This window comes from Lissotriton helveticus, chromosome 6 (assembly GCF_964261635.1).
Source record: "Lissotriton helveticus chromosome 6, aLisHel1.1, whole genome shotgun sequence".
In the NCBI taxonomy this organism is placed as follows: domain Eukaryota; kingdom Metazoa; phylum Chordata; class Amphibia; order Caudata; family Salamandridae; genus Lissotriton; species Lissotriton helveticus.
The window spans coordinates 181,295,459-181,316,248 of record NC_136067.1 but is presented as its reverse complement, the minus strand read 5'-3'; the positions used below and the strand labels follow the sequence as shown (position 1 = coordinate 181,316,248).

The following is a 20,790-nucleotide window of genomic DNA, read 5'->3' as shown; positions in this document are numbered from 1 at the left end:
TTCGGTGTAGTGCTTAGATTCTGTCTGAGCACTTCGAGGAACTGCAAACCTATGGAGAGGGAGATTTGTGCTATAGAGAACGTCACAGCACGCAGGGTGAGCAGTGGACTAGCTTCGGGCTATGGCTATTAATTTCTTTTTTTTGCTGTCCCCAAATGTTACATGCATGTCACGGTTCATTTCTACTCATTTTATTGAGAATATTTGTATAGTGCCAACTCAACTTTTGCTCAACAAAGCGCTCGCTGTACATTAGACCAAAAGAGCGGAACTAAAGTTATTCCAGTAACTCGTTTGATGAGAGTGACAGATTTTGGCTACTTTCTTTTGCGATGGAACAGGTCTTTCGAGCAAAAATTTGCGCCCATGGTCGCCATATGCGCCCAAGTACCCGACCCCTTGGTCCAAATTGGGCAACTAGTCTCTGTAGCCCTGCAAATTGTACGTTTAATACTTCTGTTTTCTGTATAACGTTATCCTTGAAGGTCAGAATACTTACTTTTTCTGAATTTCCTTTATTTTCCAAGCCCCCCACACCTTCGGTGGCAAATACTAGTTGGGCCTCACAGCGCTATATGTCTGTGATAAGGGATGGCATCAGGAACGTTCAACCTCCCCCATTGCCTCCTTTAAGCTTCTTTACTGTGAGTGCACAATAACATTTTCACGTCGACGTTCACCAAGCAGGGCGAAACGTGTCCGTGATTGTGGAACGTCTTTGAGCGCGTTCTTCCTCTGGCTCACGGAGTTGCATTTACACTCCAGTGATACTGGATGACGTCACGCTTCCAGTCATTGCAACTGAAAAGGGCGCATGCTGTTCATCACAGCTCTGGTTGTGAGCACCTCCCAGGGTGTAAACTCTTGACAGAGTTGGTTGGGAGAGTCCCGCAGGAATGCGTTTGAGGAACGAAAGAGAGCTAGAAAAACAAGGCGTGAGTCGATGTTTTTATCGATTCGTGCTGCCAGGAGTGCCTTCACCAAACGGGACTCACTACTGCTCCAGCACTGTGCATACATCTAAGATAGCTCGGTGTGGTAAGTACCTGCTGCTGTAAGGTTTCGCCCCCAAATGTTTAAAATTATCGCCGCTTAAGCGGCAGAAAACTGCCGCTAACGCGGCGATATGGGCTTAATAATATACCATTGAGAATTCCAATAGAAGCCCATGTTCTGGTGTGAACATGGGCTTCTATTGGAATTCTCCAGGGCATATTATCAAGCCCATTATCGCCGCTTTAGCGGCAGTTTTCTGCCGCTAAAGCGGCGATAATGTTATCGTCGTACTTGATAATATGCCTCAACGTGTTCTCTTTTAACCTTTCCTTCTATTGAACAGCAAAATATCTTCCCTAATTAATTAGCTCCGAAGAGGTTACTAAGCTTCAACTGAATGTATAAACATAACATATTTGTCACATCTTCATCCTTTGTTTAGTTTAGCACTCCATATATGTTCATTAATATATTTCATTTAATACTGTTTTTAGGCATTTTCATAAATTGCCATATATAGTTCTCGTTAACTGGCATTACCCAACCCCCTTTCAACTCCCATCTTTATTTTATATTTAATAGAGTATATTGTTCTCGAAACTGGGGTTCCTGGCACTGCTGGGCTTTGCAAGTAAAGGAATTAAACAAAATTATATTTCTATGTATAGTTGTAAGAAGATATTAACTTATTTAATGATGTGTTGCGATTATGATTCATGCTTATACTCAAACATTTTAAATCATGTGTTGCGGTTATGATTCATGCTTATACTCAAACATTTTAAATCATCTGTTGCGGTTATGATTCATGCTTATACTCAAACATTTTAAATCATGTGTTGCGGTTATGATTCATGCTTATACTCAAATATTTGAAATCATGTGTTGCGGTTATAATTCATGCTTATACTCAAATATTGTACCTGCTGTTAACACCCGTGCTCGGCATGCAAGTAACAGGTTTAAATCCCTTCTGGGCCTTTCATCCTCTGAGGTTGATGACATGATTACCATTGACTGAGGCATCATTTAGAGTTCGGGGCTGCTGTGCTTGTTGTACTAATGTGCTTGTTGTACTGCGGTGTCCAGAACTCCTTCGCTAGTTTTTGTTTTATACTTTCCAATTCAAACACACATTTAATATGGGGTGCAAAAAGTGTCGCTGCCTATAACAAGCCGAAGGATTGTGTAGCCTTTAAACCTCAAGCGTACACTAGTTTCCTTAAAGAATACCCATTTTCAAACTTGGCTACAAATGGCTTTAGCTTGTGTCAGACCTTGTACTGTCAATTATTTAAGATCTACAGAGAGCGGCTGTTGGCTCTGCCAAGAGGAGTATTTTTCTTTAACTTCATGCTATTGGCTGTTTGGTATATCATTCCACCACCAATGTAATGCGTGTATTTCAAAGCACAAGGGACTATTTTCGATCTAAATTGTCCACTCAACCACCAGACTTTTTGTCAGATTCAATTTTTTATCTTATACATAAAAAACTGTCAGTACCGCCTCCACTAGTACAGATACCATGAAAACCACAACCAATACAAATACACCACTATGCCCAATAATGCCGCCACCAATACCTCCACCGCCACAATAAACTACACCATCAGTTTCCACACATCACCTATACACCATCACCAATACCACCATCAACAATATTTGCATCCTACCACCAGTATCACTACCAATATGTTACCAGCTCCACCAAGACCAATAACAATATTGCCACCACCAATACTACACCAGCACCAATAACACTATACCAGTAATATCACAACACGGCCACAGTGATCAACAACACCACCAATATCACACTTGCACCTGCTGTGACAGATGCCACTACCACAAATATAACTAGCTCTGACAGGGGTGTTACTTCTAACACCAGGTTGGTGGATCAGTGGACTAAGGCATCCAGTCCAGGGATTTGTGTTTGACCTAATGGTCACAGGTTTGAATCCCAGTAGGTCCACTCAGCCTTTCGTCCTTCCAACATCAATACAATGAGTAACATTGACTTGGATAACAATAAACATCTGTCCTTTCAGCGCCAGGAGTCCCAAGACTTGGGCGAACGTTTACTTTACAAATACGTTATCTGAATACCATCACAATAACTATCTAACATTACCACTACCCTAACACGAAAACCACCACTAGCCATTTTCACACCACCGCCAATACCACTAATGACCCTCCCAACACTACTGGTGTAACCACAACCAATATCTACACAACCACCACTACCATGTCAATAGGTCTGGCTTAATGTTCTATCGCATGAAAATACATTCCTGCATGCCTGTGTTTGCAGTGCATGCATTGTCACTTTAAATCCAGACCTATTGGCTTTGCCCATGCTTTTTTTTTGTAAATTCCTCCGTCCAATCCAGGATCATGGCCGCAACTCTAAAAGTAGTGCACCACCACGTTGTGGTTTCTCGTGAATCCCTACATCACGCAAAGAGATTGTGCTGACAGCCGTAAAGAGTGCTGCCCAAGGGTATTCACTCACTCACTCACTCACTTACTCATTCACTCTAAAAGCAGCACAGGGCTCCCCTAAAGTTCTGAACAACGTGCCACACTCATTTCTGGAGGCAAGCATATTTTTATCTCAACAGACATTTACTGAGAACAAGAGAGAAAAAAAACACATGAAAGGGAAAGAAGGAGTAAGAGAAAGATGGAAAAACCGTCACAAAGGGAGAAATCAGGAATCCGCAGTAGTGCGATAAAGGAACAGAGAGTGAGTGAAAGAGTAGTTAGTGAAAGAGGCATGAAGTGGAATCAAGGCTACGCAGTCTTGGTATTCGGTGTGCCGACATATAAAAGCACCAGCACTGATCCTTTTATAAATTAAGAGCTGGGTGTAGGTGTTCAAAAACATCTTATATGTGGGATGTTTCTGGTAGATTGAATTGGACCCAAGGAATGTTTACTATTTACAGATACAGTTTGTTTTGAGTAGTATTAAACTATGATATAGAGTTCAGACAAGGACACTGACATACACTGCTTTAACCCCTTCGGGGCGGATGACGAGCTGAGCTCGTCATGTAACGCGGTAAATTAAAAAACGCAGCACGCAGTGGGAAAACCGCTAGCGCGCATGCGATTAAAGTAATTTTCGCTCTGGTACATACTACGCTGGGCATTGATCAGATTTCAGATTTGAAAGTCTTAACTGACGAAGTAACACATATAAACATGGTAGTTATCAATAAGCTTAACAAATCTTAGCAAGCCAGCAGTAGAATCTAAGGAGTAGGACCAGATTTTTCTTTCAGTCTGGCAAATGTTGTCTGTGGGGCCTAGTCAAGGGTGTGACCTGATGGGAGTCACTCGTACTGCTACGCCTAGGCTCGACGCGCTGGTCTTGGAACCTCTAGAGAGAGGGATCAGCTTGGCAAGCGGATCCATGGGCCCTGCCCAGTTTCTGTAACGATCATCCAAACACTAAAGGGCAGATTTACAAGCCCCTTGCGCCACTTTTGCGTCATTTTTCCCATGTTAAAAATGACGCAAAAGTGGCACAAGGGGCTTGTAAATATGCCCCTAGGTCTTTCCAACAATAGAGAAGAACTTAGTAAAACACCATATTATCAAAAACATTGGTTCTCCTGGAACACATTCCACTCTATGCATATTGCACAGACATATGCAAATCAATAAATGAATAAGCTGGACAACATAGTGAGTTATATATTGAGAGAATCACAAGTGGCCAGAGATACAATTGAAAAGAACAAGCAGTGATAAATGCATTAGGTTTCACCTATGTGATTAATAATAATCTTTTATTTATGTAAGTTGTAGCTTGCTGAGTAGTTGTACAATATAAGTTACAAAAAAGTCTGTTTAAGTGTTATGAATTGTTTATGTACAAAAAGGCAATATATTGTGTTGTCGCAAGTGGTATAATGCAGGTAGGTAATAGCAATATTAAGAAAAATGAAATGAAAGAGGGAAATAATAGAATTAATTGATGTACTAGCAATATCCTGTGTTTAGAGGAGTTATGACAACTTTTAGGCCCGGTGCCACAGCACCTGCTGTACCATTCAGATCATGACCCTAGTGCCTGCAAGATAACTGCATTTGTGACTGCTTGTTTAGTAGTAAAATGTAGTAATATTTAGTGTTTAACCGCTACCGCGCCAGCGGGTTTTCCCGCTGTGCGCTGAAATTTAAAAATCGCGCGGTTTGTGACAAAGCCATCTCGTCATCCGCGTAGCGCAGGTAACGCCCATGACGAGCTGGCTTTGTCATCAGCGCGGAAGGGGTTTAGAGGAGTTATGATAACTTTTTGCACCATTCAAATCATGAACCTATTACCTATAAGATAACTGCACTTGTGACTGCCTGTTAAGTAGTAAAATTTTGCAACATTTGGTGTTTAAAGGGGTTCCTAGCGCTTTGGGCCCCGGTGTCACTGCACCTGCTGAACCATTTAAATCATGACTGTAGTGCCTCCAAGGTAACTGCATTTGTTACTGCTTATTTAGTATTTAAATATAGCAATATTTGGTGTATAGAGGAGTTCTGACAACTTTTGGTCCCTGTGCCACTGCACCTGCAGTCCCATTGAAATCATGACCCTAGTACAGAGGTCTTCAGTCTGTTGCGCTCGACCCCCAGGAGTCCTGGAAAGGGGGTCAAACATTCCCCAGCCTCACTTGTGCCTGAAATAAAAAACATTTGCTCTTCGTTTTGGAAAAAGACAGCAGTGACGTGCCAGGGTGCCTGCTTGCCTGAATTAAATGCAAATGTGCGCTGTGAGTTAATCTGCAAGTGTAAAGTGTGCCTGAGAGCTGGTTCTGGCTTTAATTGATCTAATCACTCCAAGCTTAGCGGTGACAAAGATTGCATTTTTTTGATCGGTAGTGCAAAGTGTTAACAACTGGGCTGTGAAGTGCGTGCTTTTAATCGTAATTGTATTTACACAGTCCTTAATACCCTTAAGGAGGTGTTAAAGGGACAGTATGTAAAAAAATGCATTACATACAATCTGGTATTACTAAAATCTACATTTTGGAAGCACTATTTTATCGTAAAACTATTTGCACATTTTGTAGCAGCCTATCCTATACTGTGTATAATGCAAGTATAAAAAAACGACTTACATATTCACAGTGCTTTCTGTCAAAAGCTGTGATCTGTCAAAGGCTGTGACATCGTAGCTCTAAAAATACACAAGTCACTATTCTCCACTGCACCAACCAAGATTTAATTCTGTGTCTCTCTGGTTACGCACAGACCTCTGCTGTGCATTCAGTAAGGAGGTTTCATAATGTAATACAGTGCATTTCCCACTGAGTAACAACTTAAAAAAATTAATATTCATTTAAGCTGCCCATTATTTTATATGTAGGTTCCTGAAGGTGAAAGGCCTAAAAAAAAGTACAGAATATTTTGGGTTTGTTTATGAGAGGCATGCGCCTCACCAGACCATCACTTTTTTGCACGCTCCAGTGGCGCAAGCATCTAAATCATACCTATGAGCGACGCAACCTCACCCTGCATGGCCTCATATATATATGGAGTATGCCAAAGCAGCGCAAATCGCTGCATCACCATACTCTGGGTCAAGGAGGCTTTCCAAGGGCATTGAAGTGGATCTTCCACGCAACATCCATGGATTTTGATGCAGCCCCACATTTACAAAATCACATAAACCTGGGGCAGCGCCTAAACCTTACTTCTCCCCAGCGGAGGCATAATGAGGAGAAAAATTACATTTTTCCTTGTTTTTTCCTCTTTCCATGTGTGCTGCATTCTGCAGCTCACATAGACCAAGGAAAACGCCTCTCTGGATTGTTTTTGTGAAGGAAGGTGCTCCATCCTGCACAAAAACAATCCTGCCTATGTTGACGCTAGGTAGCAATGTGTGCACCATTGCAAGGGGAATGGACAGGAATCCACCGTATTTCATAAACATGGTGTATTCCTGCAATTTTACATTGGCGTGAGACAGCGCACAAGAAGACTTGTGGCGCTACCTTATGCCAATTCCTCATAAATGAGGCCCTTTGTTTTAGCTACACCTTTGACCATGTCCCCACGCTCACTGGCCTTTGGTTTGTTGAATACAGCTTAATATTATTTTCCCACTTTAAAAATGATTTGCTGTGGGAATTGGGATCGTTTATGGTTGTCAATGATGAGGAGTACCAGGTTCTTGATATTTTTGTCAGGAGGGGGTCCTTACGCCTACACAATTTTAACAAGGGGTCTCAGCATCAAAAAGTTTGAAGACCTCTGTCCTAGTAGTTTGGATGGCCTGTTTAGTAGTATAATTTAGCAATATTCTGTGTTTAGAGGGTTCCATGGAACTTTTGGCCCCGGTGCCAATGCACCTGCTGCACCATTCAAATCAAGCCCCTTTTAACTGCACTTGTGACTGCCTGTTTAATAGTAAAATATATCAATATTAGGTGTTTAGTGAGGCGCCTAGAGCTTTTGGTCCTGATACTACTGCAGCTGCAGCACCATTCAAATCATGACCCTATTGCCTGCTAGATAAATGCACTTGTGGCGGTCTTGTTTAGTAGTAAAATTTAGCAATACTCTGGGTTTAGTGGGGTCCAGGAGGCCAGGCAGCTGCACAGATCAGGCAAGTAACTATCAGTCGGAGAAGCTTCAGGAATCCAGTCCAGTGCTCAGGCAGAATTACCTAGGAGAAACTCAGTGGCCTTTGGCCTTACCGCAATGGTGACTGTATATTTCTGGAACTGATTAAGAAAATTGAATTTCCCATGTAACTCTCCATAGAACAATCCATGAGACACATGCCCCTCAACTCTTGCATAAACTCTATGCAATTTTTCGCAAAATGTTCAAGTTTTATAAATTAAAGCGTACCCACACCTATTTGAAATAACTACAGGAATAGCTTGCAGTTGGTAAAATAAGGGAGCATTTTAAGTGGCATCTGTTTAAATTTAACCGGTTCATTCAGACTTTCATCCTTCTAGGGTAAATACAACAGACCAAGATGAGTTGTGGTAAAGGCAGCTTAACGATGATAGCTGTCTGTCAGTCTGTGTGATCGCGGCAGCAACTGCTATGTGAATGCCACGTGCTAAAAAATGACGTCACAAGGAGTATACAGCACTGATTGGGTCACATTACGACTCTATTCTTTAGGGCCAGTGGACACATCGTCTGAGAGTGCACTCCTAAATCATCCAGAGAACAGTGAACAACAGTGCCCTGGACTCTACTGAGTCAACCAAAGTGGTCAGGATGTTTAATAGATGAATACATTAATTTAAGTACGACAAAATTGGTTAGGGTGTTTAAGGGGTGAATACATTAAAGTAGTCTGCGTATTCTGGACCTAAATTACAGAAGAGCTGCAGTTTCTGTGCAGTTGATTGCCATCGCCGACGGTACACTGCCACCAATTCCACCCTGGTGGTAACACACCGAGCAGTACTGCTGTTTGGATCGCGTCAGCGATATTGGAACCGCCACTGGAGGCAGTCAGCATGGACAATTTGAAGGATTTTCTTTTCTAAATAATCTGAAAGAGCCTGTAGTGAGTCATCCTGAATATATTTTGTTGGAAGCCGAAGAAATGCATGTTGAGCCTCGATTAGGTTTATGTTCCATATGTGAATGGCTATTGTAAATGTAAATTGTATTTACATAGCGCTTACTCTCCCTGAGGAGGCATTGAAGCACTTTGTGGCGAGTAAGCACTTTACTCCGGAATCCAAGATTAGAGTTAAATAGTTGATAGATTAGTAGTAAGTGCTTCTTTTTTCCGAGAAGATTAGTTGTGGTAAGTTTGTTAAGCTTGTGCTATTGGGTACTCATTCGTTTAGTAGTGTTTTGAGTAGGGATAGAATAATGGATGTGGATTAGAAAAGCGAAGTTTAGACTTGTTGTGGGAGTAGTGGACATGTGCACCTGTTAGTTTATTTTTTATTTTTTATTGAAGATCTTTAGTGTCATTACAAGAAAAAGAAAACTCATTTCGGCCTATCAAATTTGCCATAAAAGTAAGAGAGGAAAAACCAATATCCATTAACATCAAGCTTTCATCCACAATATACAAATACGAATTAATCGAAATATGAACCCCAAATTAAATCAAATTTTTTGACCCTTCCTACCCTCAGAGCATACCTTTGCTCGCATTTCCAACTCTCCGCATTTTCTGTATCCATTCCTGCATTGATGGAGTCTGTTGTGACCGCCAGTTTTGGAGTAACAGAGATCTAGCAACTGCCATTTCAATGTAAATTAATTTAACCTGCGGGACCGAGAGCCTGAGATCAGGATCAAAACCGTAAAGCATCAATTTTACATTTAAGAGGATCTCAAACTGGTAATAACATATAGAATCTGCCCTTGACCAGCACTTTCAGCTTAGACTGCTGGGCAATCGTAGCTTGGGCCCCCTTAGCTTTAAATAAGTGTAGGATTTTGACAAATTCCTTCCTTCTGCATGCAGCAGCCGCGGACATGTCCGAGAAAATCCGGCATTTGTCAGTCTCGTTACCAGAGAATTGTCTTTGCTGGCTAGCCGCAGAAAGAATAGATTCTTTAATCCGTACATCCGCAAAATGTAATAGAATTGTGCGAGGGAGGGTAGAATTTGCAAACGGCTGAGCCAGAACTCGGTGAGCTCTGGTAATTGTTAAATCGCCCTCGTACTTAGGAATCACTTTTTGTTTCAAAAAAGAGGTGACCCATTGCACTGTGTTGGACCCCTCTATTCCTTCTGGAACCCCCACTATACGAAGATTAGATCTGCGATTATAATTTTCTAAATCATCCAATTTCGTTGCTAGTGTCCGCGTGGTCTTAGAGATCAGTTCAACATCTTTTTTATTCCCAGTTATCTGATCCTCTAAATTCGAAATTCTTGTCTCTGCTTCTTGGAGGCGAACTGGAAAGGTAGAGACTAAATCTTCAATCTTATCCAGTCTTTGGTGGATTGAGGCCAGTTCTGATTTTTTGAACCTCTTCATCTCACGTAGCTCGTCGAGAATAAGATTCAACATGTCTTTCACGGACATCTGGGCTTCCCCCGTAATCTCAGTATTTAAATCCAAAATGGGGCTGAATGGATCGGAAGGAACCGAGGATTGAATTTCGGTTTGTGGCGAAATTGCAATTGCCACCTCATCACCTTGTTGAAGTAAAGATGCAGAAACTTTTTTCTCTTGAGGTATAAGCGTTGGACCTGAGTTCCCTGTGAACACGGTCACGGTATGTAAGTTTGAGGCAGTGCTTATTGTGGAGAAAACAGCCGGAGGAGTAGTGTTTCCAATGGTAGACACGGTTGGCTTTTTATCGAACAGAGGGAAAGGTTTTGGACCCTTCAGCTGGGCAAATGACTTAGCTGGAGTCATGACCTGCTGCTCTGCGGTCTTCTCTGTATTTAAACCTTCTTGAGAGGAATGGGCAGTTAAAATAGTCTGGGAGGCCTCCAAATCTACCTGCGCCTGCCCTGCCTCTTCTTCTGGACCTGTTCGATTAAGCTGTTCCACAAGAGAGCCCTCATCTGAACTCTCAAAAGAGTCTTCATCCTTGCCGTCATTATTATCGCTTTTATCAAGCCGTTTGGCCGCATTCTCTGCTTCCATAGCTTGCAGCCAGAGAGCTTTAGCCTTCCGTGTATAGAGACGTTTCCCCATATTCTAATATCCGAACCTTCTTTGGGGGCGAACTCGCTGCGCAGTCACCCTTGAAATGTTCTTCTTTTTTTAATTTTCCCCACTTTATTACGGATAGCGCTATTGCTATTCTTCTATTTACTCCTTTAATAGCTTTTAGCTAATTTCAAAAAAGCGTATCAGTAGTCAACAGTGTCTGCCCCTTTGATTCGCTGATAGACTCACCCACTGTTAGCGCTGTTATGAGGAAAAGAACCAGGAAAGTCCGAATAGTTATTGTAAGTACTGGAAGCCAGCTTAGTTGAAGAAGCCGAGAAGCCGTGAAATTCGCCAATACAATGCAGGAATGAAAAGCCAACAAAATCCAGGCTCAAATTTCAGCAAGATTGCCTCCGTAGGAGCACTGCGCGGGTTGGCCTCTCCTTACGCGCAGCTCAGCATTCTCTCTCTTCTCGGTCCCTTTCTGTGAGCGCGTGGCATCGTACCACGGAAAGAAGGGAAAACGAGCGCCACTTGGGAAGAGCCCAAAGAGTGTAAAAGTGGCAACAAAATCCAAGAGAGACTCAGGGGAAATTGCCGATGTCAGCAGGAAAGCGGGAGACAGCAGAAACCCTAGCAGAAACGCCAGCTACCTGCCGCCGCCATCAGCCGCATGGGGGGAGGAGCCGGGAGCCAGGATCCCAGGTGCTCACACGGAGGCGTGGAGCTCCGTCATGAGGGTCTCTTGTGCACCTGTTAGTTGAGCAAATTGGATAAGGAAGAGGGAAGTGTTTGAAAAGGATGTTTGGGAGTTTTTAGTAGTCAGAAAGGTTTGGGATGTGTCAGAGACAGAAGGGATGGATTAAATGTGAAAAGGAATATGCTTTGTATATTGACACATTGGGCTAAAGCAACAGTGTAATGATGCAGATGGCTTTTGCATTGAGAATAAGGGGTTGTGGATTATTCATGTAAATGTATTTCAGAAAGTTTCATGTGAAGGCAGTGCTTAATTTGAGCCGGTGGTTTCCAATGCTCGGCATCAGCACTTAATTGTGAACACCAGGACGTATGACAGTCTGCCACACTGTGGCACTGTCTGTGTAATTTAGAGATGAGGAGAACAGCTGTTTATTAATTCAACATACATTGGAAAAAAAAAATGACTGTCGTCCAAGTCATTCTTATAGCGTTGGGGGCTTGGAATAGCCTGAATTATCATACTGGTAGGAGTGTTAAGGTTAGTAGTTGCTTAGGTATTGTTGTTGGCAGCGCTGGCAGGGCAATTGGTGATTAAAGCTACAGTGGCCTCCTGATGAGGCCCTAGCACATATTTATTTCTGAATTAAGCACTGTAAAGGGCATGGACTCCGTAATATGCAGTACTGGGGGGAGGTGGGTACATGAAGTTTGAGCAATTAGCCCTCCTCCACCGTGGCCTGCTTCACCCCTTAGGGGCCTGAAGGAAACCCAGGGGATGATTTTCCTTAAGATGTTGGTGAATCCTGGAGATTCTGCTGTTTTAGGGGTGTGTGAAATTCAAATAATTTACTTTCGTATAATTATGTGAAAGATTGGGATAATTATGTGAAATTACACATAATTACCCAAAACGTTAATCTGTCATTTATTGCTGTATTTTACAAAAAAATGTGTCAAGGATCTATTTTGCAGTGAAAAAGAAGCACACAAATACAAGTGGCATGAGTAACAGCTGCTTGTGTTCTGGCCATTCGCATTATTCCCGAGCTACTGTGGTGAACATTTTCAGCGAATGGCACATAATTACGCGACATGGCATAATTTCCAAAACAAGATATTACCAATGTTATGCCAGAGTAGTATACATTTCGGCCGGGCCTACTATCTCCCCACCTACTTTGGGCGTGCAGAAGGTCATTGGGATCCACCCACTGTGATAGGGTGATATGGGCAACGCAAACCCCCACCAGATTTCTGTCCTAGCCCACTTGGTTAGAATCCGGAGACACCGGATTCTAACATGGGGAGATGCTGGCAGGGGGGACTCAGGATGGGGCATGTGTTTGGAGGAGTTGGCTTGCAGGTATTGTTAAAATTGAGCGTATTCAAACAAGCAGGCTATAACATCACAATGATGAGTCTTTCACTGAACAATAGTAAGTAAAGGTTTCATTGGTGCAGGATGTCACACATCTCCCTACCCACAAAAAATATAATGAAAAAAGAGTAATTAGTAAAATTAAAAATACTCCTGTAAGAATAAAAATAGCCCTTTACACATCATTTAATAAAAAGTTCAAATGAAATATTGAATAAGATAAGAGTAAAATATGCTATCATCACGTAGTGAAACAAAACAAAAGTGTAAATGTGTACAAATATTACCTTAATATACCTTCAATACATTTCGTAGTCCATGACCCATTGAGGTGCTCTCCTGAACCTACCTTGACTGGTTTTCCTAAGAGACATATTGGATTGCAAAACAAGCTCTGCTCTCACAGGCACATTGGTGATACAATCAGCTAACTTAATATTTATTTTTATTTCCACACATTTCCATTGCTTAGGTTAACTGTATACGCATTTACTCTTTTCACTTGTAACACACTTGAGAACTTGGGCATTTCCTTCAACCCTTTACATGCACAAAGCACACGCACCCAGTCACCAAACCCAATACCTTGGGCATTCGTACTTCCGTTGACATTTTGTCTGGAAATTCTCTTTCCCCCATTCTGCTTTTGCACTTCCACTGACAATACCATCCTTGGCTTCCTGGCCCTCATCAACTCAAAAGATATCTTTCCAGTGGTGCTATTTGGTGTGGTGCGATACGCTCTTATCAACTTCGACACCGCCTCCTTCCGCAAACCACCCTGACCCAGAGGCTGTTGTAAACCTTTAAGCGTTCTGTTCCACCGCTCCACCAGCCCATTTCCTTGTGGATAATAGACGGACGAACGGATGTGTTCCAGACCCCACTTCTTCAAGAAATCCTCCATCTCACGTGACACAATATACACTCCTTTATCTGTCACAATCACTTCTGGGAAGATGAGGCTTTCACTGAAGAATAGTAAGTAGAGGTTTTATTGATATTAAAGAGGAAGCTGTCGCCGCGCTCTGCACCTCTCAGCTGGCTTCCACCAACCGCCCAGAATCCCCTGACCTCACAGCTCGTGACATTTCACGATGCAGGGTGTCACATAAGCCTTGTGATTTGGGTCCAATGTGTTTGACTCCACGCTCTCCTTCAGAAAGTAGGGACTAAAAGCAATACACCACTTGGTCTGGGATCCTGATGCAGGCTGTAGACTTCAGAGTAGGATGTTGTAGGTGACTGTGTCAAAGGCTGTAAACAAGAGGAGAGGTCCACTTGCAACGGATATCGTGATGAGGGGGTTGAAAGCGACAATATCGAAATTGCAGCACCAACCAGCACTTATATCGGCTCCACAATTTTCACAAGGTACGTTGGAGTGGATTTATAATTGTAAATGCATCCTTCCTTATTCATGCTTTTCTTGATGATAGGATGGTAGTGGATATTATGTGTAGGTCGATCTTCTTGATTTAGATACTAGGACCTACAACTCGGAAGATGATTCCTGCCCTTTTTGAGGGGATTAAACGAATTCCCAGGGTTTCTGGGTGTGGCGTGTTGTTGACATACATAGGAGTCTGCAAATATACACAGCCAGTGTTGGCTTGAGATGTGGCTGTTTCTGGCTGGTACATGGGAAGGCTAACTTGGATAGGCGTAAGCAAACATTGCTTCTAGGAGGTGTGGATGGACACACTGTAGTAGGATGTGCTAATGCCAGGGTGAGACATCCACTTCTATGGACAGTCACAGCTACCACAAGACACGCCTGTCGGTAATCAAAGCCTGCAGGTGTAACCAGCAATTAAGATTGAGAAATGGGAAGTGCTCATTTAAAGATCTTAACAATTAATTGTATTAAAAATAGTATGAGTACCAGCTTGCACGAGTGTCACTGATCAACAATAGAGATTGTCGCAAGACACTCATAAGAGGATGCAAAACAAGAAGGGTAATGTAAACATGACTGGATATGGAAGGAAAAATATGCAAGCGCGCAACTTAAATAAAGCGTATGAAACCGGTATTTCACCTGTTAGTAAGTGCTCCCAGTTTATGGAAGCTAGAGAAACCGAGGGAAAGGAAGAGAGCTGTTTGCCCGGGATTATCCTGTCTGATCAAGTGAGGACAGCAGAATTAGAACCCCTGCATTCTGATCAACATACCGGCTACATCACATCTCCTCTTCCTCCGCAACAGAAGGAAGTGCGTAGACGAAGGTCAGAGGTCATAGAGACTGTCGATGGGAAAGGCATGCTAGTTACGGCTGGGAACCGGAAACTTTCACTTAGAAAGGGTCATTTTGGGGTCCATCATTTCTGGGTTATCGAAAAATCCACGTGTTCTAGAGATTCTAGAGATTGGCATTGTTTTAGAAATTAGAGATTAGATTGGTGGAGAGCTAAACGAACTGCTAAAGTGGAGCATCTTTCCCTGCTGCCTGCTCACGAAGCAGCCTGAAAGGAAACCTCCGCTCCCCTTCTCGCTCCCTACGCCTCCCTCCATGGGGGTGCAGCAGGAGCAGTGGCACCGAGGCCCAGGGCCCTGAGGGGTGTATTTGAACCCTGATAATTTGTGTATTTTACTGCACCATCTGTAATGACAAGGTCCATTTTCTTTGCATGCACCAGGGCCAATAGAAGCCTTGCTGCCTACTGCTCCCTCCAATGAAAAAAGAACAATTGATGGACAAAATGCAGAACAATGTCATACATTCAGCCCAGTACAGAGATCTGGGCATAAATCCATAGTTTTTTTCTCACCATGCCATTCCAGTTTGGACCCAGCCATATGCAAATCAGTCTTGACCCTGCGCCCAATGGAAACAGTCCAGCCCGAACTGCCAGGCCAGGTCCTCCCTGGACTGCAAACAAGCATTTTAGGACTGGTTTCGGGCGTTCAGCCCTCATCAGTCAGGATAGCTTGACTCCAGTGGCATGGAGAGCATGGGACCCATGTGTTGGCATACCTATCCCACTCGGGGTGACAAATGCAAAAAGAACAGTTGATGGACAGAATGCAGAACAATGGCATACATTCACCCCAGTACAGAGATCTGGGCCTAAATCCATAGTTTTTTTGCTCACCATGCCATTACAGTTTGGACCCAGACATATGCAAACCAGTCTTGATCCTACACCCAATGGGAACAGCCAACCTGAACTGCCAGGCATGTCCTCCCTAGACTGGAAACAAGCAACATAGGACTGGTTTCGGGCTTTCAGCCCTCTTCAGCCAGGATAGCTTGACTCCAGTGGCATGGAGAGCACGAGTCCCATGTCTGGGCATACTCGTCCCACTTGGGGTGACAAATGCAAAAAGAACAATTGATGGACAGAATGCAGAACTTTTTTTCACCAGTGGCAGGCGCACATTGCCACCACTACTATCATATTGCAGAAGAGAGACGAGTGCAGCACACACAGCCGCTTAGCATCTGTTACCTGCCATCTATCTATCTATCTATCTATCTATCTATCTATAAATTCACTGAAATGGTCAGTGATGCACTGACCATGTCATTAATGATGTAATATGTGACGTCATCAGCTGTGCATTGCGGGGGCGCGAGTTATAGTTAGCTGAACTAACTATAACGGTGGAATTTCTATGGTTTTGTAAAAGTGAAATGTCCAGCTAACTATAACGTCCCTGAAACCTATGGCTTTTCAGTGAATTTCTAAGGTTTTTTAAATGAACTTTCTATCTATAACGTACCTGAAACCTATGTTTTTTTCAGTGAATTTCAATGGTTTTTTAAATGCTAATTTCTAACTATGACATCCCTATTAAGTCCCCTTGAATCCTGAAGGTCCCTGGTGGCCAATTAGCCCACTAGGTACATTTAGTAAGCGCCACAGACCTGCGTTTCAGAGAGGTGTTCTGAGGCCACGCCCCTTTTTACACTGCGCTGCAAACGCGGCTTCAGGCACACTGCTGCTCAGAGGATGAAGTCCACTTGTGTCTTGAGGTCCTCAGGACACAAGAGGACCTCATCGCCTCACCAGCAGTGCACCAGAAGCCACGTTTGCAGAGTAGTGTGAAAAGGGGCGTGGCCTCAGAACACCTCTCTGCATCGCACCCCTGTGGCATTTACAAGAGGTACCTGGTGGACTAGTTGGCCCCCAGGGACCCTCATGATTGAAGGGGAATTAATCCCCCAACTTAAAATGCTCCGGAGGGTGCATTTGCACTGTGGTGCAGGGAGTGAGGCAGGGCCTGATGTGACAAGTTGGGTGATTAAGTCTCCTTGAATCCTGAGGATCCCTGAGGGCCAACTAGCCCACCAGCTACCTTCAGTAAGCGCCACAGAGCTGCATTGCAGAGTGGTGTAAAAAGGGGGCGTGCCCTTGGACCACCTGTCTGCAAGGGACCCCCAGTATTGAAGGGGAATTAATTCCCCAACTCAAAACGCGCCACAGGCCATGTTTGCAGAATGCTGCTGGGAGGGGGCAGGGCCTCCGGCACAATGCCAGTCTTTTTTTTTTTTCTTTTTTAGAAGGGGGGCTGTGTGGCTCCCCTTTTTTTTTTTGTTGCTTTTTTTGGGCCCTGGGATCCAATCCCCCAGGGCGTGCCCCTTTTTTAAAACAATTTTAAAAATCTGAATGGAAAGGGGGCCACGTGGGCCTCCCTCCCGTGGCCAATTCCAGCCCTAGCGACCCCATCCCCTGGTGGATGGCCACATTTATTTATTTTTTATGGGGGGGCTGCGTGGCCCCCCTCCTGAGGCCTCTATTGGCCCCAGTGAACCTATCCCCCGGGGCCAGCCTTTATTTAGTTTTTAAATATTTGTGGTTTTTTTATGGGAGGGGGGCCGCGTGGCTCCCTTCCTGGGCCATTTCTAGCCCAGGGGACCCCATCCCCGGGGCCTGGCCATCCTTTTTAAAATTTATTTTTCGAGTGTGGCCGCAAGGCCAATTATGGCCCCGGGGACCCCACCCCCCGGGGTAGGCCTGCCTTTTTTTTTAGGGGGGTGGGGCCGCGTGACGCCCCTCCCGGCCAATTCTGGCCCCGGGGACACCATCCCCCGGGGCCGGCCCTATCTGTTGGGGACCGCGGGAGGCCCCAATACCCCACGGTCCCGCCGGCTCCCCGCCACCTGCGGTAGCTGGCATTGCTTTTCCACAAGGGGAGCTCCATGTTAGCATTGGAAAAGCAATCTTGTTTGGATTTTGTAAGCGAGAGCAGGAAACCTGCTCTCGCTTACAAAATCCAAACCAGAGTTTGCTATGACAGGGCGGCTCCCTCCTTGCCATAGCAAACAGCAGTGTCCCGGGGTGGGCACCCCGGGACACTGCAGGAGCCGGCCCTGGGGGGTGGCGGTCCCCAGGGCCTTGGAGGGCTCCAGGAGGGGATCCGCGCGGCCCCCCTCCCACCTAGTGCACAGCCCTGGGGAGGTGGTGGGTCTGTAACAGACCCCCGCATTCGGATATTAGTGCCCTGGGGAGGTGGCGGTCCCTGGGGCATGTGGGGGGGGCTCGAGCCCCCCCACAGGTTTATTTATTTATAAAAATTGAAGCCCAGGGGGTGGCGGTTTTTGGGGCAGCGGGGGGCTGTGTGCCTCCGCGAATAATTGATAAAAGCCCCGGGGGGTGGCGGTCACCTAGGCTTGGGGGGCCTTGGAGGCCCTCTTACATTAAAAAAGCAGCCCGGGGGGTGGCGGTCCCTGGGGCTGCGGGTGGGCAAAGTGCCCTCCCGCACATAATTTTAAGCAAGCCCCAGGGGTGGGGGTCCCTGGGGTTGTGGGGGCCCACGGGTCCTGGCCCACCCAGGGGTCTCATTTAAAAAAAATTCTGTCAGGATTCGCAACCCCAGCGTGAATTTCGATGAAATTAAAACAAAAAAAAGCTTTTTCTTGGCCCTGGGGATCCTTGTGGGACCCCCTGAGCAGGCCTAGGGGGTCAGGGTATTTCTTCCTTGCCCCCTTTTCTTGTTTTATACCTTTGTTTCACTGTTTTCTTGTGACTCGTTTCTACCGAGTCACAAGATGGCTGCCAACAGATTTACACTATTTAAAAAAAGGTCGCTTTCCGAATCAAGCACTACCTTTTTGCCAAGTTTGGGCTAATTCCGTTCAGCAGTTTGGGCTGTACCCTGTCTCAAAATTTCCTATGGAAATTAACATAGGGGAAACGCGTTTTGGGGCCCCCTTTTTTCTCAGCTCCCACGTGACGATTCACCCCCAAAACTTTCAGGATAGGAGCTGACCTGGATAGACTTTTTTTTGGGAGAATTTCATCAAACGACGCCAAAGTTATTAGCAAATCCAAAAATTTGATTGGCTTGGTGCCAAGCCATAGCAAACTCTGCTCCGGTTCATGGAAGTGAGAGCAGTAAAAATGCTCTAGCTTCCATGAAGCGGAACAGAATTGCTTTTGTACAGAGGGAAATGACATAAGTCCAAAAGCAATGCCAGCTCCTGCAGGAGACGGGGAGCTGGCAGGGACCGCAGGGGCCTTGAGGCTCCCCCGCAGTTCCAAAGGAGCTTGCTATACCCTTGGGGATGGGGTCCCTGGGGCAATATCAGCCCACGGAGGGGTGCTGCGCTGGCCCCCTCCCAATTAAAAAAAATAAATAAAAATAATGAAGGCCTGGCTCCTAGGGAATAGGGACCCGGGGGCAGAAAAAATATTTTATTTTAAAAAAAAACTCTGCAAGTTGCCCCCTTCACCACCACTCTGCAAACTCGCTTCCTGGTGCAATGGTGGTTGGGGAATGCAATTCCCTTGAATGCTGAGGGTCTTTGGGGGCCGGCAAGCCCTTTTGTTACCTCCAGTAAGTCCCAGAGAGCATTGCTGAGAGGACTTAAAGGCCACGCCTACTTTCTCCACCACTCTGGAAACACGCCTCCTGGCGCGCTTCTGGTTGGGGAATGAATTTCACTTTACTCCTGAGGGCCACAGGACTAAAGTGGACTACTTCCCCCAACCAGTAGTGCATCAGGAGGTGCGTTTGAGAGTATTGGAGAAAGGGGGCATGGCCTCTGACAACCTCTCAGCAATCAAGTTGTGTGGGTGTTACTGGAGGTGGTAGACGGGGTAGTTGGCCCCCAAGGACCGTCAAGAGCCAAGGGGACTTCATTTCCCTACTAGTAGAGTGCCAGGAGGCACGTTTAGAGAGTGGTGGAGAAAGGGGGCTGATCGGAGACTCAGCCCCCTTTCTCCACCACTCTGCAAACACGACTACTAGATAAAACAAGCATTTACAATGCAATAGGTCTCGTGTTAATTAAGTTTGAGCTATTGGCATTGCTAAATATTGCAACACCAACTGCAACAAAAGCTATTGGTGTTGCATTATTTAGCAATGCCAATAGCTCAAACTTTAATAATGCAAGACCTATTGCATTGCAAATGCTTCTTTTCCTGGTTATTGGTACCTGTGGTGGGGCACTACGTGCGTCTATGCGCTGTACAGCAGAACACAGTTCTAAAGAAGTGTATAGTGTAGTGGCATGGCAATGTAGTACATTCACAGCTGTTTAATAGTCCTGAATCACAATACACCTTCAGCAAGTCTTGGGTTTTATTATTATTTTATTTAACCAACAGAGCTTCACATGCTGGGATTTATGAGCCCTTATTTACATCACATGCTGGGATTTAAGAGCCCTTATTTACATCACATGCTAGGATTTAAGAGCCCTTATTTACAAAGTTAAAAGTGGAACTGTATGCGCTAAAATTAAACCTGATGTAGTACTTAATAAAGCTGGAGAAAGGCCAAAAATATTTAGAAAACATGCCCTAATTTGATTTGCCAGTTTGGCCCGGGTACTTATACATTCCATTCCATTTAGTCACTTAGCAGTAGAAGCTCGAATTTAAACTCGTCAAATCAGTTGGAAGTATGTCAAACAGTGAACATCTATCGTAATACTTTCATCTAGTTAGTTCGTTAACTAGTACGTTAGGTGAGTTTTATAAAAAAGAAATAGCCAACTCAAAGATGCACGACCTTGCCAGGAAGAGCTCGGCATATTCCCCCACGGATACTTTCAGAATGACATAGCTATTTACACTACCTACATTCAAAGAGTCGGTGCGGGACATAACCCCTACTGAATAGTTTTTCTCATTATAACAACAA

The 20,790-nt window shown here is 44.5% G+C and overlaps 1 protein-coding gene across 2 annotated transcripts in view; it reads left to right on the top strand.

The window, feature by feature from the left end:
• The window catches only part of PAQR8 (progestin and adipoQ receptor family member 8), a 356,398-nt gene that overhangs the window by 262,190 nt on the left and 73,418 nt on the right, over positions 1 to 20,790 (top strand). The window lies entirely within an intron of this gene.